Below are 24,289 nucleotides of genomic sequence, written 5' to 3'. Positions count from 1 at the left end.
GATATAGATATAATATTAGATATAGTATTAGAAATTATATTAGATATAATTTTACACTTAATAATAGATATAATAGTAGATATAATAGTAGATATAAAATAAGATATAATAGTAGATACAAGATAATAGATAATTGATATTAGATAAACGATATTAGACATAATACTAGATATAATAGTATAATAGTAGATATAACAGTAGATAAAGTAATAGATATAATATTAGATATAATTGTAGAACTAACATTAGATATAATAATAGATATTAGATAAAATAAAATAGATAATGGATTTTAGATATAATAGTAGACATATTAGCAGCTATAGCATTAGATATAATAGTAGATATAATTTTAGTTATAATTGAAATTAGATAATGGATAATAGATAATTGATAAAAATATATAATAATAAAAATAACAAAAGATATAATATTAGAAATAGTAGTAGATATAATTAAAGATATATTAAAAGATAATAGCTAAAAGATAGGAATTCGGCCCTCACTTGTAACCAAAACTCCAAAAGTTTAATTATAAACTCTCTTAATCCTCTATTGATAGTATATATACTCAATGTCCACCTGTAAATTCGTACCGCCAATGCTTTGTTAAACGCCCGGTTGAACCAGCCCCTCTAGTTTATAGTTCCGATCGGAACAAACGCAAACTTGCACATTGTGTCTAGCTCAGCGAGAGAAAAGCGGTCAAGAATTTGTTTCTGAGCCTTTATCTTTTGATCTTTGAGAACCGTCGAAAAACGCATCACCACATGGCGCAGTCATCAATCAGGGCTAGAACCCTAGTGGGCATCCCTCTCTTCTGGGACAAAGGAATGGGACCCCCTAGAGCGGACCACATTGGCAGCCACATAAAAGATAGCAATAACAGCCAAGGAATCGATCAACGTTGACACGCTTCTCAGATAAAAGCCTGAACCTATCGACCTATTCTACCCAGCGGAATCCACATACGAGCCCTCTGGACAAGGCGAAACCCAAGTCCAACACAGAGACCGGGATCAACGCAATTTAAAGCGAAAAGTGGACTGGCGAAACGAATGCAAGGCCATCGAATTCAAAGGACCGCTCGTGGACGGAATCCCCAGGGACGAGGCTGACACAAAAGTTAAAAGCTTGATCTACGTATGCATCGGAGTTGAAGGACAACGCATATACCATCAGCGTTTCCCTAACTCCAATATAAATACAAGTTCAGCAATCAAGCTCTTCCACGAACTGTCATTGGCATTCACGCGACCAAGAAACACGACCTATGACAGGTTCCTCCTATTCACCTGCAAGCAAAAAGAAGACGAGAAGCTGCAAAACTTGCACTGCAGGCTTAAAGCCCTAGGAGCACACTCTCGACTGGGAACGGCTGAGGATGACCTCACAAAAGATTTGTTTATAGCATTAGTGAACAACACAGAGATCCAAAGCGAAATCCTAACGGAGACTCGAACGCCAGCCAATGTCCTATAATACGCCTTCAACAAAGAAAGAGGACAAGAAACAAGATAATCTACGAGCCATCACAGGTCGACTTTGAGGAACATCCCATTTGGACAATCAAATTGCGCTGGTAAACGCCAGCCAATACAAACAATAACAGCGACGCTTTCAACGCCCGCAGGCGCAACAACAACCAATATGCCCCCAACAACAAAAGACAACGGGATAGACCAATCCATGCTCACGATGCGGAGCACCGTTCTCACTAAAATACCTCCAAATTTTCCCAATCAGGAAGGCGCAGTTTAACAACTGCAAAGGGATTGGCTAATTCGGAAAGGTAAGCCGCTCCGCAAAATCAACATGGATTGACTCACAATAACAAATAGCCCTCAATAATCCCACAGCGAGACCGATACGTAACATAAGAGAACAGACTTCAACTTTCTCACACCCAGGAGAACATGACATTGCTACAGAGCAGATGCAAGAGTCTGTGGACCAGAAAATACGCACTACAGACAAGAAATTCTGAATAGCTGAAACCAAGTGAACCACATCAGCCCCACAGAGTACCAAAGACGAAGCCCATCTGCTGGACTAGTCGCTTTCCGAACGAAATTGGGACCAAGACCGAAATGGAAAACATTGAGTTGCATTGGATCGCAGACATAGGAAGCCCCAAAACTTCATCAACGAAGAGACGGCCGAACAGATACTGAGAAAATGCCGAAAAGCGAAGCGGCTACAGTACATACCCCTCTAAGTATCGATTTTTCAACAACAAATCAACTCCAATTACAGGAATGATCCAACTGGACCTCACGTCAGGTGATTGGACTTCCTAGAATAAAATGATACTAGTAAGGAAGACCCACACGGTGAACCTTCTCGGAAAAGATGTAGTCTCTAAACTGGGTTTCACATTATCCCAAAGCCCAGGTAAGCAAGTAAACTATAAAAACACAGAACTCTCGTTCAAAACAAAAATCATTGAACAATTTCCTCACCTATGTTCCAGAATAGGAAAATCGAAAAACCACATTGCTAAATCAGACATAAAAAATGACATCATCCCCACACAAAACAAAGGAGGACGAATTCCGCTCCATCTGACAGACAAAGTAGACAAAGAAATTATACACTTGCTCGACACAAATCAAATAATCAGCTCGACGATGTATTCATAAGCCCAATTGTCATGACTGTAAAACACGATAAGTCGATTAAACTCGCATTCCATCCTAAACTCTTAAAAGATGCCATTAACAAAAACGAAAACAAACTGCAATCAATAGGCAACCTAATGGATGCGGTGGCCAAATACATATCAGACAATAAACAATACACCGGGGAATCTTTTTTAGAAAGATAGACCTAAAATACGTCTATAGCCAAATACCCCTCCATCCCACTTTTCAAAGACATTGTAATTTCAACAACCTTGGGTGAAAATCAACAGGAACATACAGATTTGTCAACGGTTTTTATGGTTTATCAGACATGCCCGCCACCTTTCAAAAAACACTCGACAAAACGCTCGACAACATACCTAACAATTTCAACTTCCTAGATGACATTCTGATAGTAACAGAAGGTACTATACTAAAACACAAATCTGACATCAATCTAACACTTCAACTTCTAGACAAGGAAAATCTAGCAAAAAAATTAGAAAAATGCAAATTCGCGCGTTCTAACATTACATGGCTCGGCTATAACATAACCCAAAACGGGCATCTTTCCGAACACGAAAAAAACAGAATCCATACAAAAATTAGAACCACCCAGAACACTCAAACAAATTTGCTCCCTTATGGGCTCAATACATCAACTAATCAAACTCATCCTTAATTTAGCCAGCCTACTCGACCCTATCAGACCACTACTAAAAAAGAAAACAATGCCAACAATAAATACAATGGACAGACAAACATACGGATGTGCTCGACAAAATTAAAATTCAGATATCTAAAGTCACTGAACAAAAGCACTTTGATAAAGAAAACCTGCGAGGGTGAAATATGACGCCAGTCATAAAAGCCTAGGCGCATCGCTGGAACAATTGTACCCAAACGGGTGGTTCCCAATAGCATACGCTAGCCGCTTCCCGAACACAGCAGAACAAAAATATAGCACTAACGAACTCGAATTATTGGCAGTCGTCTGGTCCACGGAACACTTCCGATACTACCTTTACGGTTCCGAATTTGATCTCGTAACCGATCACAAAGCCCTTCTCTCAGCCTTAAAGACCAATAGAGGCAAAAAATCCCGCCATAGCCGCCTAACCCGGTGGGTGGACATACTACTACCCTTCAAATTTAAAATCCATCATAAACCGGGCAAGAAAATGGGCCTAGTACAGTCCCAATCACCACCAACCGAGGTAAGCAAAGATGACAAACTTTTAATAGCTAACCGCATAAAAGAGTTCAACTTCACACCAGAGAACGATTTTCGACGCTTCAAACTTTTGGCCAATAAGAATGCAGCACAATTTAACACGTCCCATTCGGATGACGTCATTAACCACGCTCATAATGCACGCACTAAACAAAGCTCATTTTGCCTTAACCATACTAATTTACAGTTGCCTTCTATACATTCCATTTCAAATTCAAAACTTTCTTTACGTCATTACAATTCAATTAAACTTAATTCACCCATTAATCACATTAAAGTCATTACTAGACAAAACTCCAATAGGGAAACTTTCGAAACAGTCATCAGAAGAGACAAAGAGGCCCCAACAAAACAAACACACATCATTAGCTACTCAAACTGAGAAAGAAGGAGAAGTCTCCAACATCGGAAAAGGTCGGGCCCCCATAGATGAAGACAAATTGGCCCACTATTCCAGTTCAATGAGGAACCCAAGCGACAGTACCGCCTAAACCAACAACAATTCCTCGGAGGGGCATTCCTCGCGGAAGCCACAGCTAGAGACAAACACCTAAAGAACATTTTTCGAATAGTGGAAAAACCAGATTGGGACCAGCTGAAAAACGTAAGCAAATATTACTTCAATCTAAGAAGAGACCTCGCGATATCCTTCCGGATGCTTATTATACGATGGGAAAATAGTAAAACCCTATCAAATCCAGAACACGGTGATCAACGCAGTACATCGCACGCATCCCGGCCAAGTCGGAGTGATCAGACTAGCCAACAAAATCTGGTTCCCTCACTTTCACAGAACCATCAAACTCCGAGCAGAGAACTGCAAGCAGTGTACAGACCAAGGCAAATACTTAAAACCCCTAATACCCAAATCCCATCTGGGGAATTTGCCAACATTACATGAACCAAACCAGGAGGTACAAATAGACTTTGCACACCCAATACCTAACTAATCTAACAATGACACCTATATACTAGTAGCCATAGACCGATACTCTCGTTACCCTTCGGCAATCGTACACCCAAATTGTGACACGCCCACCGCAATAAAATTATTACAAAACTACTGAGAATTCCACGGCATACCACGCAATTTCCGCTGCGATCAGGCCCAAGCTTTTAAGAACAAATCGTTCGACCTTATTTGCAAAACCAAAAACATGAAATTAATTTTTTCCCCAACGCACGACCATAGAGCGACAGATATGGTCGAACGCATCATTCAAACTCTTAAATGCAGATTAGCCTCAATGACAACAGAACCAGTATGGGATAGGACAACGCACTCAGAAAAAATTTCGGCTATAATCGAATCGATCAGACTATTTCCCAATATGGTCACAAAAATAACTCCCATCGAAGCACACTTTGGCCGACCACCTAATACTGAATTGTCAAATATACTAAAACAACCAAACAAAAACAATCTGTCATACTCTAAGATAAAATCTTTCTACCGAGACAAGAAGCTGCTACAACACGACGCCCTGACGCCCAGCGACCTTTGGGACCACGAGACTAACGGCGAGGGCAACCTCAACATTTGGTAACCAACTCCCCAGAGATCGGAATCAGACTCAGATGGCAACTCGGACAATGCCCCACTCGGGAACATAGCAAACAGGTATACGATAATACCTCTAAAATAAACATTATATTAGGAGATAAAACAACAACTGTTGATGAAGCAAGGAAAAATTTAGCACGCAAAACGATTAGAAGGTGAGTACCTGAACCAAGAGGAACTTTAAAAATATTGTGGTCGGTTATCCCAGACGGAACGATTACTAACTATACTCCTCATACAGTAACTATAGATACACATTTTAGGAAAAACACAGTAATAAGAAAAATTGACATTGCAATTTCAACAGAAACAGCGATTGTACAAGAACCTCAACAAACAAATCCCCAAGCACAAAAAAGAAGAACCTAAGCTCCGACCGACTCATAAAATTTGTAGCGTTCAAGACAGTAGGTGAACACAATTGAAAAAAAGAAAAAAAACAAAAGTTTTGTTTAGAAGAGCAAACCCTCAAGCGCAAAGCCGAAGCCGGAGCCCAAGGCACCAGGAGTTCCCCGACAAGAACAATCTTTAAAAGTACAGCGCCAAGTTCAGCTTCACAGTCAACACCAGTGGATATGCCCGGCCCCTCCAGAGCCCCCGCCGCATATTGCATCTCGCCTATCAAGCAAACAAGGAGGAAGCATCCGACCTCAAAATCAAAGGAAAGAGCCACCAAGAAGTCTCTCCCAAAAAGGAAAGGAAATCATCCACACAGGCAACCGCCAACAAAAAGTTGACCAAAGCAAACTTGATCGCCCTGAAACAATCGCAGGCATTCGCCGACAAGTTGGGAGGAAAAATGGAAACCAGCAAGATCTCACCCAAGAAAATGTTCAGCCGACCCCACGGTCCGGAAACTCCACGTGGAGACTATGATCTCAAACCTACCCCTATCGCCACCCTACGCGGAACCCGAGGTTGTCGACCTAGTGAAAGATTACAGTTATCTCTAACACTTTGTCTATTAGTAAAAAAAACATGTTCATATTAAGATAGAACATTTTACAATTATTAAGTCTACTTCTACAGAAACACTCATTCATTATAGGTAACTTAGCAGAAACATAATCAAAAACCATTAGACTGTTTTGTGTTTTTGATCTAGATCTTCTGGTTTAGCTAACTCATTGATATCTGAAATAAAAATGGGGCTTGATCTCCTGTTGGTCCTATAATATAAAAATTATCGAAGTCTAAATATTTTAAGAATAGGTTCTTCAATAAAAAAGTCTTACCGCATTCACTTGGACCTGATATCATACATCTAAAACTTTCTGGTATTGAAGGTTTAATTACACTTGGCAGTTTATCTAATTATATGAAGCTATCTTCATCTTTATCTATAGTTGTTGATGTAGCATTATCTTTAGCTGTATTTATATATATATATATATATATATATATATATATATATATAAAATCTTTACCTATATCCATATCTTTATCTTTATCTATATCTTTATCTTTATCTCTATCCATATCAATATCCTTATATATATCTTTATCTATGTATGTATATATATATATGTATATATATATATATATATATATATATATATTTATATATATATATATATATATATATATGTATATATATATATATATATATATATATATGATATTATCTTTACCTTCATCTTTATCTTTGGCTATATCTTTATTTATATCTTTATCTGCATCTATATCTACATCTTCATCTGTGATTAAACATCTCTGTATTACATTACTAATCGATTTAACGCGTAATTAATATGAAATCCTAAATCTACAAGATAAATTCTATATAGAGAATAAGCTCCACGACAACTATCAATACCTCGATGTATTCTTTCATCAAAACCTAAATTAGTATACTTTTGGAAAAATAAAGGTGGTAATTTTATACCATAACTATCTAAATATTTTATTCCTCCTAACCTATCTCTATAACTAAAACCCAATGACTGCCCTCATTTGGATGTAAACTAACGATTATGTTATGATCTATATTCTGATGTGTTTTTATCTCTTCATCTCTTATCATATCCCCTATTGGTGTTAAAATTATCTGTTCTCCTATTCTCTTTAAAACAGTATTACTCATAGCTTTATTCTCAATATTATACTTGACATGAATGTCATCAAAAGTTAAAACATTCATTTTGGCGAATAAAAAAGTATTGGTTTGGAATTGTATTTGTTGTTATAGTTTTAGTGAGTATAATATTTTTATTGTCACCTGATGATAGATATGGGTTCATAAAAGAAGACTTTGAGGGATATATAGAAAAAGAGTTAAAAGAGTTTAAGTTTGTAGAATTAACTTTTGATACTATTGTTTATGGTGCTACAGGACTATTTTGTAAAAGAGTGTTTAGAGTCAATTACAAGTGTAGATAAATATTCAGCTATGCAAAAAGTTGAAGATGAAGATATAGATAAAGCTATAGATCAAACTAAATCTTCAACTATAGCAATAGATGATGAGAAAGCCATAGATAAAATTAAAGATAAATATGAAGCTTCAACTATAACTACTACAACAATTTCAATTACAGCTAAGATAAAGATAAAGCTACAACTTCAACCATAGCTAAAGATAAATCAGAAAACTATACCGAAGATGATTAATAGTTTTTTGTAAAAATTTTATTGATTGGCTGGGATATCATGTTGGTGATATTAATGATTTATTGAAAATTGATATATCTAAATATAAAGATAGTATTTCAGTATTAGATGACATGGGTGATAAATTAGATACAAAAGATTGCACAATTCTTCACAACAGAAAGTAAAGACAATATAAAGATGACTGTTATGTGTCATAAACCTGCTCAGATAAATAAAATGTCTTGATCTACTACAGATACTCTCTATATGACTTTTTATAATGATGCAGCATTCTTTTATAACTTTAAAATTACTTTTCAATGAAAACAAGACTTACATAAAAAATGCAGAGAAAATAAATATGGTATGTTGAAATATAATAAGAAAAACGTAGTTTTATTGCGGTAAATAATAGATAGATAGAATATTTTATCATTATTTTATGATTCAGAAGTGGGTAGATTTAATATAAAACATTTAAAATAATAAAGGAACTATAACAGCGGATCAAAGATAAATTAATAATAATTCTAAGAATTAGTTTGAAGAAAGATAAAGATAAAGAACTTATTGATGAATATAACAATAAACTCTATTTAGAAGGATTTATCAAGTTTAAGGTGGTAAACCCAATTTTGTTTTTATTGAAAGTAAAATAAAATTATATGATTTTTTCCCTACTATGTCCAGTTTAGCAACCTCTCTTGTTGGAATAGTTTCTCTTTTTTATCTTTTCTCTGGTGAAAACGAAGATAGACAATTAAAAAAACTAATGCAACTGGTTTGATTTGTGATATAGTTGCTAGAGTTGTTCGTGGGTGGGGTGAAGAAGAAGAAGAAGAAGAAGATAATCGTGAGTCTCATAATTTAGCTCAGAGACAAACATCACTTGATCAGTAAGATGTAAAATTGATCAAAGATCTAGCTAAACATGAGGTGGTTAAAGTATTGAAAAATTAGTGAAAAATATGAAACTGTATGTAATCTGTTTGAAATATATGTACATAAAAAGAGTGTGTTATAAAACAAATATGGGAGGGAATTATTTTTATAAATTATTGGATACAAATGGAAACTTTTGTAAAAAAGGAAGTGAATATATAAATTTACAATGTAGCACTAAATTGAACCCTCAGCTAAATTTAATAGATAGCAGAAAAAACAAAATCAACACTTTTGCTAATACAAAGCTAGAAGGTTTAATGGTACAAAGGGATCATGTATTTAAATTAATTGGAATAATGTCCCTCAATTAAATGTTTAAGTGCTTAGTGTTATAAAGAATTTAAGCAATTTTTTACACTAAGAAGTTTTTACGCTGGTTTCCTTAGCAAGCTAATAACAGATTGTAATATGTGTAATGACAAAAGATTTGGTTGTGTATGTACTATGAATGATTGTCATAAAAGGATTAGATCTAGCATTAGGGCTTATGTTGACAATAACACTAGAGATGGTCCTAAAGATAACACTAGAGATAATACAAACGACGGGGCTTCGCCCATGCTTCGCCATATTACTAGAGATAATACTAACAATGGGGCTTCGCCCATGTTTCACCATAACACTAGAGATATTAATAATGATAGCACTAGAGCTAAAGAAGATAAAAATAACTATTTTAATTAGGATACGAGTGTAAAAATATGTATTAAATGTAACACTACTAAGAATAGAATATTTTTTGTAAGAATAAAATACATGTAAGCAACGCCTGTCAGAAAAATAGTTGTAATAATTGTTCTTCTCTTATTTCTAGAGATAATATTGCAAGCCATGTTAAAAAGATGCATAGAGTTAGCTATAATTGTGAGCAATGTAATGAAGTTTTTAAAAAGCACTGGAAAATAATATTAACTTTAACCAATTATTGGTAGCAGATAAAGTTTTATTAAAGATCGACTAGTAGGTAAACTATCTTGGTAAACTATTTTAGTAAACTATCTTTCCCATTTTAGTGAGCAATCTTTCCCTATTTTTAGATACAATATAAACTATTTTTTCCTCAAAGTATCTTTATCTTTTACTATAAATAGATCTTTATCTTTTGCTATAGAATAGATATAGACCCAACCCAAGTATTGGGAAAAATTGCCCTGTGCGTCAAAGCTAGCGCTTTGGTAAAAACCTCATCTTTTGTTATGGTTGAGACCACAGGTTTCGCTTTAGCTCGATTTAAAATCAATACTATAAGCTAAACCAATACTATAATCTTTACCAAAACTATAGAGTAGGTAAAAGCCATAGTTGTGACTGGGTTTTCCTATTCAAAATTAAAACATAGTAAGAGATGTAATCAGAGATATAGTAAGAGATAAAACGTAGGGTATAAGTAACATAAAAATATTAATTTGAGTAAATACGTGAGACAAATGCTCATTTTTTATGATGCTCCGAGTGCTCGAGATTGTGCAAAATGAGCTTTTTAACAAAAGCCAAATTCTGCGCACAGGGCAAAATGAGCATTTTGACAAAAGCTAAATTCTGCGCACAAATTCCCCACTACTCAAATAAAATTCAGTACTGGGCACGTATAAAAGCAAGTCCTCATCATTACTTATTCATTTACTGATTAATGTAAATTTTTTACTTGCCAGACCTGCGTTCAAACTGATTTTACAATTGTCAGACTTGCACCAATTCGGATGTCTCGCTTGCAAGGCTTGCGCCAGTTCTGATTTTTCACTTGCCAGACTGGGGCAAATTTTTTACTTGACAGACTGTCACCAATTCTGTTTTTTTAACTCAAAAAAGGTCAGGAATACAAAAAAAAATCCGTTAGCTTGGTCAAAAATCAGGGTCCGTTAACACTCAGTTGGCCGCAAGCGACCAAAAAAGACAAAAATTATAACCCGAATAATTATAACCCACTGATGGTACCAGAACTAACTGAGGTTAACGTTGGCTCACGGACTAGTTGGAATTGAGGCATTAGAAGAATATGGGATTGATTCCTCTTGTTGCCGATTTTGGGTCCCATTCGTTTTTCAGCCAAAATTGGATCGATTGGGAGTTTATTTATTGCAAGCTCTTGGGCCAGCAAAGGAACCCTCGCTGACCTCTCCTCTGTAACATTTTTCCACAGTTTGCTAAGATCGACATTTGGGAAATCAGAAAATTACAAAAATTCGGAGATTTTGGCTATTTTGGGACAGTAATTCAATTGAAAACTGATGAAATGGCTAAAAACCGGTTGAAAACCATTAATATGGCCTCCTCTGACCCCTGATGCTACTGGATAATTTTGATTATCTTTGGGGTGTTGTCAAAGCACCCCGAGAAAGGGGCTAAAAATAAAGCCCCAAAATCGTGGCACGTTATAACATTTTTCGAAATTCAAATTTTCACTCGAAATTTTTTTGAAAAGTTAGTTTTTTACTTGGCAATCATTTTGCCAAGTGCGATTCAAGTCTGATATGAATAATGCAATTGATTTTTAATGATATATTATTAGAAAGACTTGCATTTATACGTGCCCTGCACTGAATCACACCTGGAGTACCAATTATCTTTGCTCAATGTTTTTTAAATTTGCAGTGTGTCTGTTTCAGTATATTCGGACGCAAAAAAATAGATATCAAAAGTTTTTCCTCGTTCAACAAAATAGACTTATCAGAATAAATTTCTCGAACCATGAACAGACCATGCATGACCAAAATTACCTGTGCAAAGACTTGATCTCGACCCATAAAAAGATTTTTGCTTCACTTTAACGAGGTACCTCAACCGTGCAACCGTTCATAAATCAATATTTGCAATTCCCTTAAATCCCCCTAGACATTTCGAATCTATTCATTAGTCGAGGTATGTACTAGGGCTATCTTTGACTTATAACAAATTTTGATTATATGGAGGTCTGAACTAGGGGCACGATGTCTCCCGAATTTGTTAATTCTGGTGAATTTTGAAAGCATGATATTATAAGGTAGTAAATTATAGTTTCTTTACGTCACCTGTGTAATGTGTCAGTGCAAGAACCGAACCCACTGAGAATTTCATCTTCAACTATGAATGAGTTGAACGCTTCCAAAGCATCCCGCTGCATTATGACACTCGGTTATTGGAACTTTTACCCTTGTTTATTTATAAATTATAAAGAACAGTCTCACCTCAAAAGCTATGAAAACAATAACCAGTACAAAAGCAGGCATTAGTTCGTTCACATATTGTAAGAACAAAAATATTTCTCACGGAAATAAAAAAGGAAACAATGTGAAGCGAATATGGTATTAAATGAATAGCAATGATTAAGGAAAAGACAATCCGACTTTGAAGTGTATGACGAATTAAGCAGGTCCTAGTAGATTAGTAGATTCTGTGTCTCTGTGTGGAATGGGTACACATAGGTCAGTCTCTGTTGAAATATTTAAAAACAGGTCTGTTAATTGGTAACACTCATCTTTTTATTCTGTGATAAATGATTTAACCATTCAGGTCACTCAGGTGCATTTTTCAGGCTTTTTCTAGTGACCCTGAAATAGCTTTTACACAAACAAAAACATGCTGCAAAATATAGCATTAGGTAGAAAAGCTTTTTCTGGATCATAAATGAGAGAGTCGCTGGACCTAAGTAAGAAAACAAAAAACTGGGAGCTTCTACTTTAGAAAGTCCTTAAACATTGAAGCTGCCACAGGAAAAAAATGAAGGAGACACAGAGACACAGTGCATGTAGGCATAATTGCCCGTGAAATAGTAAACTCATAGCCTGGTTCTAAGGTAAACCCTGAATCGGATTATGAAAAAATTATTCGATGTAATTCCCTGCATCCTATCTATAATTGTCATCAGAAAACTTCAGGATAACCTTAGAATAAAAAAAACTCAAAAAAGCGAACTTTAGAACAGAGAGAGGAAAATTTTGACACCACAAATTATTTATACAAAATTTCCAGAAAGTGATAGATAACTTGAAGTGATAACAAAATACGTTGTATTTACAGATAAAACGTTCTTTTTATGACCCGGAGGACTTCAGATAAAAATCATAATATGATTCAAAGAAGTTCACCATAACTGGCGATCATTGTAAAACCAATGTTAATAGTACCAATTATATAAATGATTAAAATCGGGGGAAATGATAGAGGGTCGAAATGAGCGGGATGAAATGATAGGGGTTTAAACAAATAGGGTTATAGGGTTGAAAAAGCGGGAAGTCATTTCAAGGACAACATGGGCCACAATTACTTCACTTAAACAGAGGGAAACAATTTCAACTGAAAAAAAAGAACGCATACTTGATCCAGGCAATTTAAAATGCTGACCCCCCCCCCCCCCCCCCCCCCACCTAATAGGTGTTTATTCAAATGAAAGCGATAAAAAAGTTTAGTTAAAAAAGGGTCGGATGTTTACAAAAATTCAACTATCAACAACACTCAATGAGAGGACTGAGAAATCAGAGAAAGAGCGCACAATTCTATTACTGTTGGTGCAACCAAATGGTAGTGCATACAGAACTAGGCACTCTTGTTGTTTTACATTAACACAAACATTAACAACTTTTGTAAACAACATGCGACCTTGACAGCTCAGCTCGACAATGATAAAAAGCAAAAAAGGAAAATTATACGTGATGTGATATTAATGTCTCTTCGATTCAATATCACTGATTTAATTGTATACCATATAATAGTTACTCTTTTCCTCTAACTGACCACTGGGCTTCCGTAACAACTTTGGTACTATTCTGATAAATCAAAAACAATTTTTTCTTTTAATTTGCGCCAGCTTTTCATCACAACCTGCTCGACTAATCCCAGCTAACTCCATACTTTTGTTCAGAACCGTGACATACGGTTGTTAAAGCACAGTAGGCGCCTGCAGTTTACTCATAGTGTCGATGTTCAGTTGAATTAAAAACAAATACATATTTGGGAACAAATTAGGGAAACTTTACAAAATGACCCTGGCTGAGTAAAACTGTAATCGGGATTTACATGCGCTAACAGCTTGAAAAACAGCTTGACGCCATTCTGTCGCTAACAGCTTGAAAAACAGCGAATTGAAAAAGAAATTGAAGACATCCTTTTCGTTTGTGCCCCCCCCCCCCACCCATGAACACAATGCTCGGCTCTTATCTGTTGTTGCCCCCCCCCCCACACGTCAATTTGCACCCCCCCCCCCCCACTTATACATATAATAGCATATTGTTTGGATTTCATACACTTACATAGTCAATTAAACACAAAGGGCATTTACAATAAAATGATGCAGCGAAGAAGTTTTGAAATTAAGGCAGATCCCGGGTCGAGGGGTCAGCAGCTGTAAGCGGATACTTTTGTAAGAAATCCGCTGAATGTGCTTAAATTATGTAAGGTTTGTGCTGATTGCGCTGAAAATCTATAAAAAGGTGCTGAATCCGCTGAAATAAAACATTTAAGCACATTTCAGCGCATCTCTTGCATAAAATTAGCATTTGATTCAGCACATTTCTTACATAATTTCAGCACTTAAGAAAATTTTAAATTCAGAGGTTTCAGCGCTTTTCTATCATAATTTCAGCACTTGTGAAAATTTTAAATTCAGCGGATTCAGCGCCTTTCTTACACAATTTTACATGCCTTTTTTTGCACACTATTGCTTATAACGTAGTCAGGATGTACGTTCCTTCAACTTTTGCACTTATGAAGGGCCACTAATCAATCAAAACTCTGTGTGGTTTTTTTTAAATGAAAAATCATTTTTTTGAAAAAAGACCGAGTGAAAAGCGTCACACTTTCATCATAAATAACGGATGGAAGATAATTATACTTAAGCTACCTGGTTTCATTCAATCAAGTAATTTGGTTTTATACATCAGCTGCAATAACTGCTTTATCTTAAGGTTTGACAAAATTATTAAGTCTTTTGGCAGATATCCAACTGTTTTTAAGTTGAACTGCCTAGTGCAATGCTTTTTAGTCTTGCACAGTTGCTTCTTCTGAATGTAGAGCGGGAAAAACAACTCAAAAATTTTCAACTTGGGCAAGGAAACCGTTGAAAATGCATAAGATAAGTTCTGATATTGTGTAATATAAGTCCTGAAAGTTATGTAGGAAATGCGTATTTTCAGCAGTTAGTTCTTACATAATTATCCGCCTAATGTGCTGAAAAGTGCTTAAATTATGTAAGAAAATACTGAAAAATAAGCAGATTAAGCGGCATAATGTGTACGATTTACCCGCTGAAAAATATTTCTTCCAGCGGTTGTCATTGCATCTCTTACATAAATTTTGACGAATTCCTCGACCCGGGATGCAAGAAATGACATTTTACATATAATGTAAGCAGCAGTTGAATAATGCGTGTTTTTATCAATTCGATGTTCATCTTGTCCAAGAAAATTTTATCAATCTATTTTTTAATTAATCTACAGAGTAAATCCCTTCAATTTAGACCTGATGACGACATATTACTGTTATTTTAAACAAGTATCGATAAGTTTTCTGGGGGTGCAAACAGGTTGGCTACAAAAGGCTGGGGGCTATAATAGAAAAGAGCCTAAGCAGTTTCAAGTCGTCTGGATTTTGTTCGGAAAGAGCCTAATACTCAACCGGTTACGAAGCACATATCATCACATAAGATATCAATATGTAAAAAACATGGCTAGACCATCTGGGCTTGCAAGTAAAATGCGCTTGCTAAGCTTGTGATAGATAGAAACAGACACTGCAGAAAGGAAAAGATATCAAAGATAGTTGCTCAACCTTGAAAGTTAAAAAGCGCTCCGCCGAGGTGGTTATTGCATCTGCAATCGAACAGGACAGCACAGATAAGCCAATTTCTCGGTCAGATATAAAACGAAACAATTAACTCGTTTTTTAAATTTTCCATTAAGATGGAATGTTTGAGTAACCGCCGGTAATAGTTTCAAAATTTTTTACAATTATCAGGTGATATTCCGATGGCCTCTCTCATAAGTTTCTTCTGGCTATACATTAATCCGATCACAATTACGACTGGGATCAAATTCAAGTTTTTTTATCTGAAATGAAAATTCTTTTCAAACTCTCAACTTACAGGTCGTCTAGTTTTTGTACAGAAAAGAACCTAATGCTCAGCCAGTTACAAAGCACGTATCATCACATATGATATCAATATGTAAAAATATGGCAAGACCATCTGGACTTCCAAATAATATAAGCTCGCTAAGCTTGAGGTGGACAGAAATAGACACTGCAGAAAAGAAAAGATATCAAGGATAGCTGCTCAACCTTGAAAGCTAACTAGCGCTCCAACGAAGTCTTTATTGCATCTGCAAACTAACAGGACATCACAGATAAGCCAAATTCTTGGTCAGATATAAAACGAAACCATTAAATTGTTTTTTTCAAATCGTCCATTAAAATTGAATGTTTGAGTGGCACCGATAATAGTTTCGAAATTATCACAATTATTAGGTGATATTCCGAAGTCCTCTCTGATAAGTTTCTTCTGGCTATCCAATAATCTGATCACAATTACGACTGGGATCAAATTCAAGTTTTTTATCCGAAATGAATATTCTTTTCAATCTCTCAACTTACAGGTCGTCTAGTTTTTGTACAGAAAAGAGCCTATTGCTGAACCAGTTACAAAGAACGTCTCATCATATAAAATACCAATCTGTTAGAACATGGTACGTGCATCTGCGTTTGCAAGTAATACGGGCTCACTAAGCTTAGGTAGGACAGAAACAGACACTACAGAAAGGAAACTATATCAAAAATAACCTCTCAACCTTAAAAGTTAACAACTAGCTCTCCACCGACGTGATTTTTGCATATGCAAAGCAGATATAAAACGAAACCCTTAACTCGTTTTTTTAAAATAGTCCTTTAAAGTTTAGTGTTTGAGTAACCGCCGATAATAGTTTCGCAATAAGTACAAACACCACGTGATATCCAGATCGCCTCTCTGGTAATTTTTTTTCTGGCTATCCTTTAATCTGATCACAATCAGCACTCGGATCAACTTCAAGCACATTTTATTTAATAAATAATTTTCAATATCTCAACTTACAGGTCGTTTAGTTTTTGTACCGAAAAGAACCTAATGCTCAACCAGTTACAAAGCACCTATCATCGCATAAGATATTAATATGTAAAAACATGGCAAGACCATTGGGCTTGCAAGTAATATGCGCTCGCTAAGCTTGTGGTTGACAGAAACAGACACTGCAGAGAGGAAAAGATATCAGAGATAGCTTCTCGACCTTGAAAATTAACTAGCGCTCCACCGAAGTGTTTTTTGCATCTGCAAACGAACAGGACAGCACAGATAAGCCAAATTCTTGGTCAGATATTAAACGAAACAATTAACTCGTTTTTTTTAAATCGTCCCTTGAAATTGAATGTTTGAGTGCCGCCGATAATAGTTTTAAAATTATTAAAATTATCAGGTGATATTCGGATGCCCTCTGTGATAAGTTTCTTCTGGCTATCCATTAATCTGATCACAATTACGACTGGGATCAAATTCAAGTTTTTTATCTGAAGTAAATATTCATTTCAATCCCTCAACTTACAGTTCGTCTAGTTTTTGTACAGTAATGAGCCTATATCTGAACCAGTTACAAAGAACTTGTCATCACATAAAATACCAAAATATACAAGTAATATGCACTCACTAAGCATGTGGTGGACAGAAACAGACACTGCAGAAAGGAAAAGATATCAAAGATAGTTGCTCAATCTTGAATGTTAACTAGCTCTCCTGCTTATTGCATCTGCAAAACAGCAGGACAGCCAATAGTGAAGCCAGGTTCTGGGGTAAATCTGAAAAGAAACCGTTAACTCGTTTTTTTTAAATCGTCCATTAACGTTTAATTTTTGAGTAACCGCCGATAATAGTTTCGCATTTATTACAATTACAACGTGATATTCAGATGGTCTCTCTGATAACTTTCTTCTGGCTGACCCTTAATCTGATTACAATTACGAATTCGATCAAATTCAATAACTAATATCGCCCTATTTCGAACACACAGTTTGTTTCTTTTCAGTCTAGATTTCCCATATACCTTGAAAGCTCAGATACTCTCCGCGGTTTGGCAGCCGAAAAGTAAGGCGTTTTATTCATTTGGCAATAATTGCGAGATCAAAAGCCTGCCTTCGTGAAGTGTTCTGTGTGAGGATGAGCTCTTACTTAGCCTTAGCTGCAGGTTGACCTTAACCTGACAAATGTTAGCAGCAATGATGGTACCACGTGAAATTTTCAGACGCAAGAAAGTGGGCGAAGCCACCAAAATGAGCAATGCTGTTCATGAAAAAGGCGAGTCTTAAATGTGGGGAATAATTAAAAAAGGCAACTGAGAGCAGGCCGCTGTGGTCTAATGCTGTTGCGCTGCGATTACGAAGAAACCACAATCATAATAATTATACAATAACGGGGGTTCAAATTTCATGGGGGCTGTAATGGGAAAACCCGACGAATATACCATATTTTTCATATAAATTTCCTATGTAATGGCACGTTCTCTCTAACTATGGGGTGCATTAGGTCCTCGAGGGCATAAAAACGGAAAGGATCCCAAACCGCTTTATCAAAAAGGAATTTGAAACCTGATTTAACAAAAAAAACTGACCAACTTGAACATTATGGGGTCAGTGTCCGAAAAGGCGAATTTCAATAAGATTTGCGTTCTGTGGGAAAAAAAACCAGCATGAGATTGTCCCGAAACTTTTTGGCCAAAACTTAAGTTAATAATTTGAGACCAAATTCAAAGACTTGACTGTTCTTGTGAAAAGTGCTATGGGTAATTTCAAAGCTACTAATGGTCCTCTTAACCCAGAATTAGTATCTAGAGGATTTATTAATCACTAAAATGGCTTGATTTCCTATTAGTCATTAGATCCGAGGGAAAGGGTTAAATTAAATCATATTCGAACAGGGTTTGCCTAGTGTCACTCGTTTCCACATACGCATATAACTGTAATCATAGTTCATGTAAAAGCACAAAAAAATCGAGTGTTTATGTTCAATTTTTCGGACATTGGCCACGTAATGAATCAGTCTACAAATATTGTGACAATTGGCACAAGTATCTTGAATTTGTAGATAAAAAAGACTTGTTAATTGGATAGTGGTAAGAAATTCTAAAAAAAAATTTCAAAAGTTAAAACAAACAAAGAAAACGTAGGTGCAAGTTAAATCGATTGAAAAGGATTAATAAAAAACTAAGTACTAATTTTTGCCTTCAAAAATTTGCACGTAATTTGGATTATAAATTTTGATTCCTTAATAAACTAAAGAAAACACGCGTCTAGCTGAACAGTGATAATGTTATCATTTTGTATAAAACTGTTATTCAATGAACTGTTTTCACAAGAATTTCTTTCTGGAGTTAATTTTTACCCGTACATAAGCACTAGTGTATATCAGCACCGAATTATTAAAATTACATTCTGTTGTTTCGTCTGACCCTAGCTATGTTCATGTCAGCTTCAAAAATTATCAGACTGGTTTTTAAGATGAGTCAACCAGGCATGATTTTGTGTTCATGATTTTATTCGGAACATAAATAATTACGCCATGGTTTGCTCATGGCATGACCAATTCGCGGCTGAATTTATTCTTGGCAATTATAAAGCTTGGTTGACTTTGTTCCTGGCATAACCAAAGCGCAGCTGAAATTAATCAGTGCATGAACAAAAAGCGGCTTGCTTTCATTTGAGCATAATTGGTCTCAATCGAACCTCGAAAGTTTGCTTGGTTATAAAATGGATCTTCTTTCTGCGCTTTTGCGTCCTAATTTAATGATGCTCACATTAGTGAAAACCATGTTTGATATCTATCTGTTTATGCGGACTACATTCTCTCGTCGCGGCCATCTGGTACACTCTCTTTGAGCCCCCGACTCGTTCGTGTACATGGCGACCATCACATTCGGCGACAACCTGGTCCACAGTGTTCGCTGGACTCTGTGACTTCGAACTGAAGCTGAACAGAGTACTATGTGGAACACTGTCACCATCAGGACAGCACCGTTGTTGGACGACAACGACTTTAATTGAACCAAAGGGATATCTGAAACAATGAAAAACAAGAGACACCGGAAAGTAGCAAATGTAACATAGAAATACAAGACACATTAATAGTAGAATAGTAAAAACAAAAAAGAAACAAGCACAAAACTTTTATTAAAAGTTCGCCGCATTGTGACAGCTTGTGAATTTGATAACCAATCAGGCATCAACACGAGGCAATATTATGAACACATCCGACTAGCGTCGGGCGATTTGCTCTCAAATCAGAACGACTGGCGAGTGGTTGGCTTCCAGGGGTTAAAGAGACGCGGGGGCACAATAGGCTATTGATTATCTCAACACTGATCTGCGTGGGATGGGGGTGACTGGGTTGTAATGGGAAAGACCTCTTTTGGTACTCAAAGAATGAGCGACTATGATTTCATACAACTCATAACGAATTTCTACCGTGCGGCCTTTCCATGAAATTTAGGAAATCATGAACGTGACAGTTCGGGGAGAATGCTTTTCAAAAGCAGTAATAAAATCAAATACATCCTTTTTTTCAAGTTTGTTTGCAGCTTAAAACTACTTTCTAAAAATATAAATTTTTGGCAACGAATGCACAATATTAGTGTCCGCTGAGACATTCTGCAGCAAAGGGCATTTTTTTTTGGGGGGGGGGGGGGCGTGGGGGGGGTTGCTCCTGAAATACTCTCGGGAAGTAGGTAGGTGGGGTGACAGGGGGAGTTGGGAGAAGAAGAAGAAGAATTTATTTTAGATTGAATGACAACCGGAAGAAGAAAAAGATTTAATTAACCATCAGATCACACTGAAAAATTGTCCTAATTTTGACAAACTGCTCCAATTTGCCACTAATTTTGATGTTTGTTTTGACAACTGTAAATAATCTTCGACAATTCGTCAGTGTGATCTGATGGTTAGTTCATTATGAATACCAGAACGCACGCTGAAGGCGAAATATGGACGTCGCCATTTTGTTCTCATTGACATGCCCAATTTACGAAAATTTTGAAGACTGAAGAATGATCACAATGTGTTTCAAGCAGTATGCCCAGTGTGAAATCAGACTGGCTCAAGTCATGCCAAGTTAGATTCAACCTTCTTTCATTCATGCCAATGCTGAACTCAGGTTATGAGTAATCATTCCTAAACTGTTTATCTGGACGGGATGAATTCTTATTTTTTTCTTGATTGCTTATGGTTCAGTACTGGATATTATGGGTTTTCAATGAATCAGACACGACACTGCAAGGTAGTTGGCCTCTTTTGAATCTGGAAAAAGAAGAGGAGCTCAACATACACTTAGCTAATTATCGACCCAAATCAGTTTCACTATTCAACAAAAGATTTTGCCACTAATTCTGTGTCTTGTTTTTAAATTCAATTTTGCGTTGGAAGGCTGAAATAAATCATGTTAATTTAATCAATTAACATTTTTATTTGGCCATGCAGTTAGTCAGTCAAAAAACTGCTTTTAATTCTAAAATTATTAGCAAAAATGTCCAAAATTGCTTCATCGATTATGTATGCTTCTTTTTACAAAATAAAAACAAATTGCTGTCAATTTTTGTCAACGGTTTGAGTTCAGTTAATTGTTGATAAGTTAAACAAAAACTGCTCGCAATTGCAAAATGGATAACACCCCCCAGTGATTTTGGAGTTTTTATCATGTAAAATCCGATAAGATGCTTACTGTGAACTTTTATCATGTAAGATCTGATAAGATGCCTATTAAGATTTGTCATTGTCTAAGATTGCATAAGAATAAAATCTTATAAGAGAAGCATATTCTTACGAAATCTTTTAATTTTTTACACGATAAACATTCTCAGTAAGCACCTTATCAGATCTTACACGATAATAATTCCGATAACAAAAAAGAATTTTTATCGTGTAAGATCTTATAACATGGAAGTTTTATCGTGTAAGATCTGATAGGATGCTTCCTTAGAGATTGAATCGTTTAAAATGTGACAAATTGTCTGATAAGATCTTGTACGGGGATGCATCTTCTTGTAAGTTCTTATGAGACAATTATGTAAGAAATTTGTCAGATCCTACACGATAAACATTCCAGAATCACTGGGGTTGTCACTGAAAAAAATATGAAGAACAAAAAACTAGAGTAATATTTGGGCGAGCAACCTGATAAAATTTTCCTTTTTCGAACTCACTATAATGAAAAAAATTTAGTTAAATTGAGTGTTTTTGGAGAAAAAAACCACACAGCAAGCCTTGCCCAATTTGGAAACAACCAAGGAACAAACACCAACGGGAAAAATTCCACAGAAAGAAACCCCGCCCAAACTGTTAAAGAGCTACTTCCTTAACCCAATTGGCTACGCCTTGCGAAATCTGGCCATGCTTTAGCGGCCCACGAGATTTCATGTGAAACTATCGAAGCTAAATAAAAAATCACAAAAAAAGTTAGATAACAACGTTGGGTTTTATTTCCCTGGCGTTTTGTTTTTTTTTCATCAGAATGAGCCTGGGGGCTGTTCCCCAGGGGTTAAATTTGAGAGCTTATCTCATAGTGTCAACTACTAAGTGAATACTCTTCTTCACAAAGATTGAAATTTTTCTATGAGCTATTCCTGACAAACGCAAAATTTTCAACTGTGAATCTGAGAGCGTAGTTGGATTATTACAAACTGATTTTAAAACTGCTTTCAGATCTCTTAAGACAAGCGACATTTTGTAAGCTTCGAAAGTTGATTTCAACCTGTGTTCCCTGTCATTAGAGAGTTCAGGGCCATTTTTGTCTTTTTAGCGGTGGGGCCCATTATCCAAGAACTTGATCTCAATTAGAAAAGCCTTCTGCAGCACTGCTGGTATCTCAAAAAAACTATGATTGCAGTATCGTAGCAAGGGCTGTAGGAAATTTTAGATATTCTAGCCAGTAGTGTTGATAGACGCAGTCTGGGGATCCGTTCTTCTTAGACCGCAGACGAAAAAAAAACAAAAAACAGCCGTTGAGATATTTCGTGCTACCACTGTATCACCCAGTTTTATGGACTCAGTCTTATAAAAAAAATAGTTAAAAGAATAAAAAAAACGTGGCAAAAAAGTACGCAGATGTTGCGCACTGCGATTTAAACATCTTGAGTTGCTGTCCAGGGGCTATAAAAACTTAACCGCTTGCTTTAACAAAGGCTATTAGAATTTGAAATTTTCTAATTGTAAACAGTTAAACACGCTTTTATCTCAATCTCTAAAACTGGCAACCAATTGATAAGGTAACTGAGGCCTCTGGTATAAGATGTGGAATTCTTATCGTCGTGAACACATTGGAAGGTCCCATTTTCATCAAATCAATTGAGGAGTTGAGTGGCTTAGTGGTTTCTCAATAGACGCGGCTTTTAGAAGTTTACTGGAAAGTTCCAACATTGAAAAGGCTCGCTTCTTTGCTTCATCGTTGTCACCTTCACAGCCTTGGTTATCAACTGCATCCATTGCAGACTTCGGATAACATAGACCAACAAGACACATTAATGATAGAATACTACAAAGCAGAAAAAAAATAAGCACTGTACTTTAATTAAAGCTCGTGTCATTTTGACAGCTTGTAAACTTGATAACCAATCAGGCATCAACACGAGGCAATATTATGAACACAACCGACTAGCGTCGGGCAATTTGCTCTCAAATAAGAACGACTGGCGAGTGGTTGGCTTCCAGGGGTTAAAGAGACGCGGGGGCACAATAGGCTATTGATTATCTCAACACTGATCTGCGTGGGGTGTGGGTGACTAGGCTGTAATGGGAAAAACCCCTTTTGGTACTCAAAGAATGAGCGACTATGATTTCATACAACTCATAACGAATTTCTACCGTGCGGCCTTTCCATGAAATTTAGGAAATCATGAACGTGACAGTTCGGGGAGAAAGCTTTTCAAAAGCAGTAATAAAATCAAATACATCCTTTTTTCAAGTTTGTTGCAGTTTAAAACTACTTTCTAAAAATATAAATTTTTGGCAACAAATGCACAGTATTAGTGTCCGCTGAGACATTCTGCACCAATTGAAATCCGATAAGATGCTTACTGTGAACTTTTATCATATAAGATCTGATGAGATGCCTATTAAGATTTTTCATTGTCTAAGATTGCATAAGAATAAAATCTTATAAGAGAAGCATATTCTCACGAAATCTTTTCATTCACACGATAAACATTCTCAGTAAGCACCTTATCAGATCTTACACGATAATATTTCCGATAACAAAAAAGAAATTTTATCGTGTAAGATCTTATAACATGGAAGTTTTATCGTGTAAGATCTGATAGGATGCTTCCTTAGAGTTTGAATCGTTTAAAATCTGACAAA

General features: G+C 36.0%; 1 protein-coding gene across 1 annotated transcript in view; it reads right to left on the bottom strand.

Annotated features, from left to right (window-relative positions):
• LOC142349619 (solute carrier family 35 member G1-like) overlaps nt 1-12,971 on the bottom strand; it is a 128,742-nt gene extending 115,771 nt beyond the window's left edge. Inside the window, exon 1 of the mRNA XM_075401319.1 lies at nt 12,954-12,971. The gene's annotated coding sequence lies outside the window, so the exon portion shown is untranslated. The remainder of the gene's footprint in view (nt 1-12,953) is intronic.
• Nucleotides 12,972-24,289: the final 11,318 nt, after the last annotated feature.

Source organism: Convolutriloba macropyga, chromosome 1, assembly GCF_964194025.1.
Source record: "Convolutriloba macropyga chromosome 1, txConMacr16.3, whole genome shotgun sequence".
Taxonomy (NCBI): Eukaryota; Metazoa; Xenacoelomorpha; order Acoela; family Convolutidae; genus Convolutriloba; species Convolutriloba macropyga.
The sequence above is the reverse complement of the archived record's forward strand: the minus strand, read 5'-3'. Positions and strand labels throughout refer to the sequence as shown.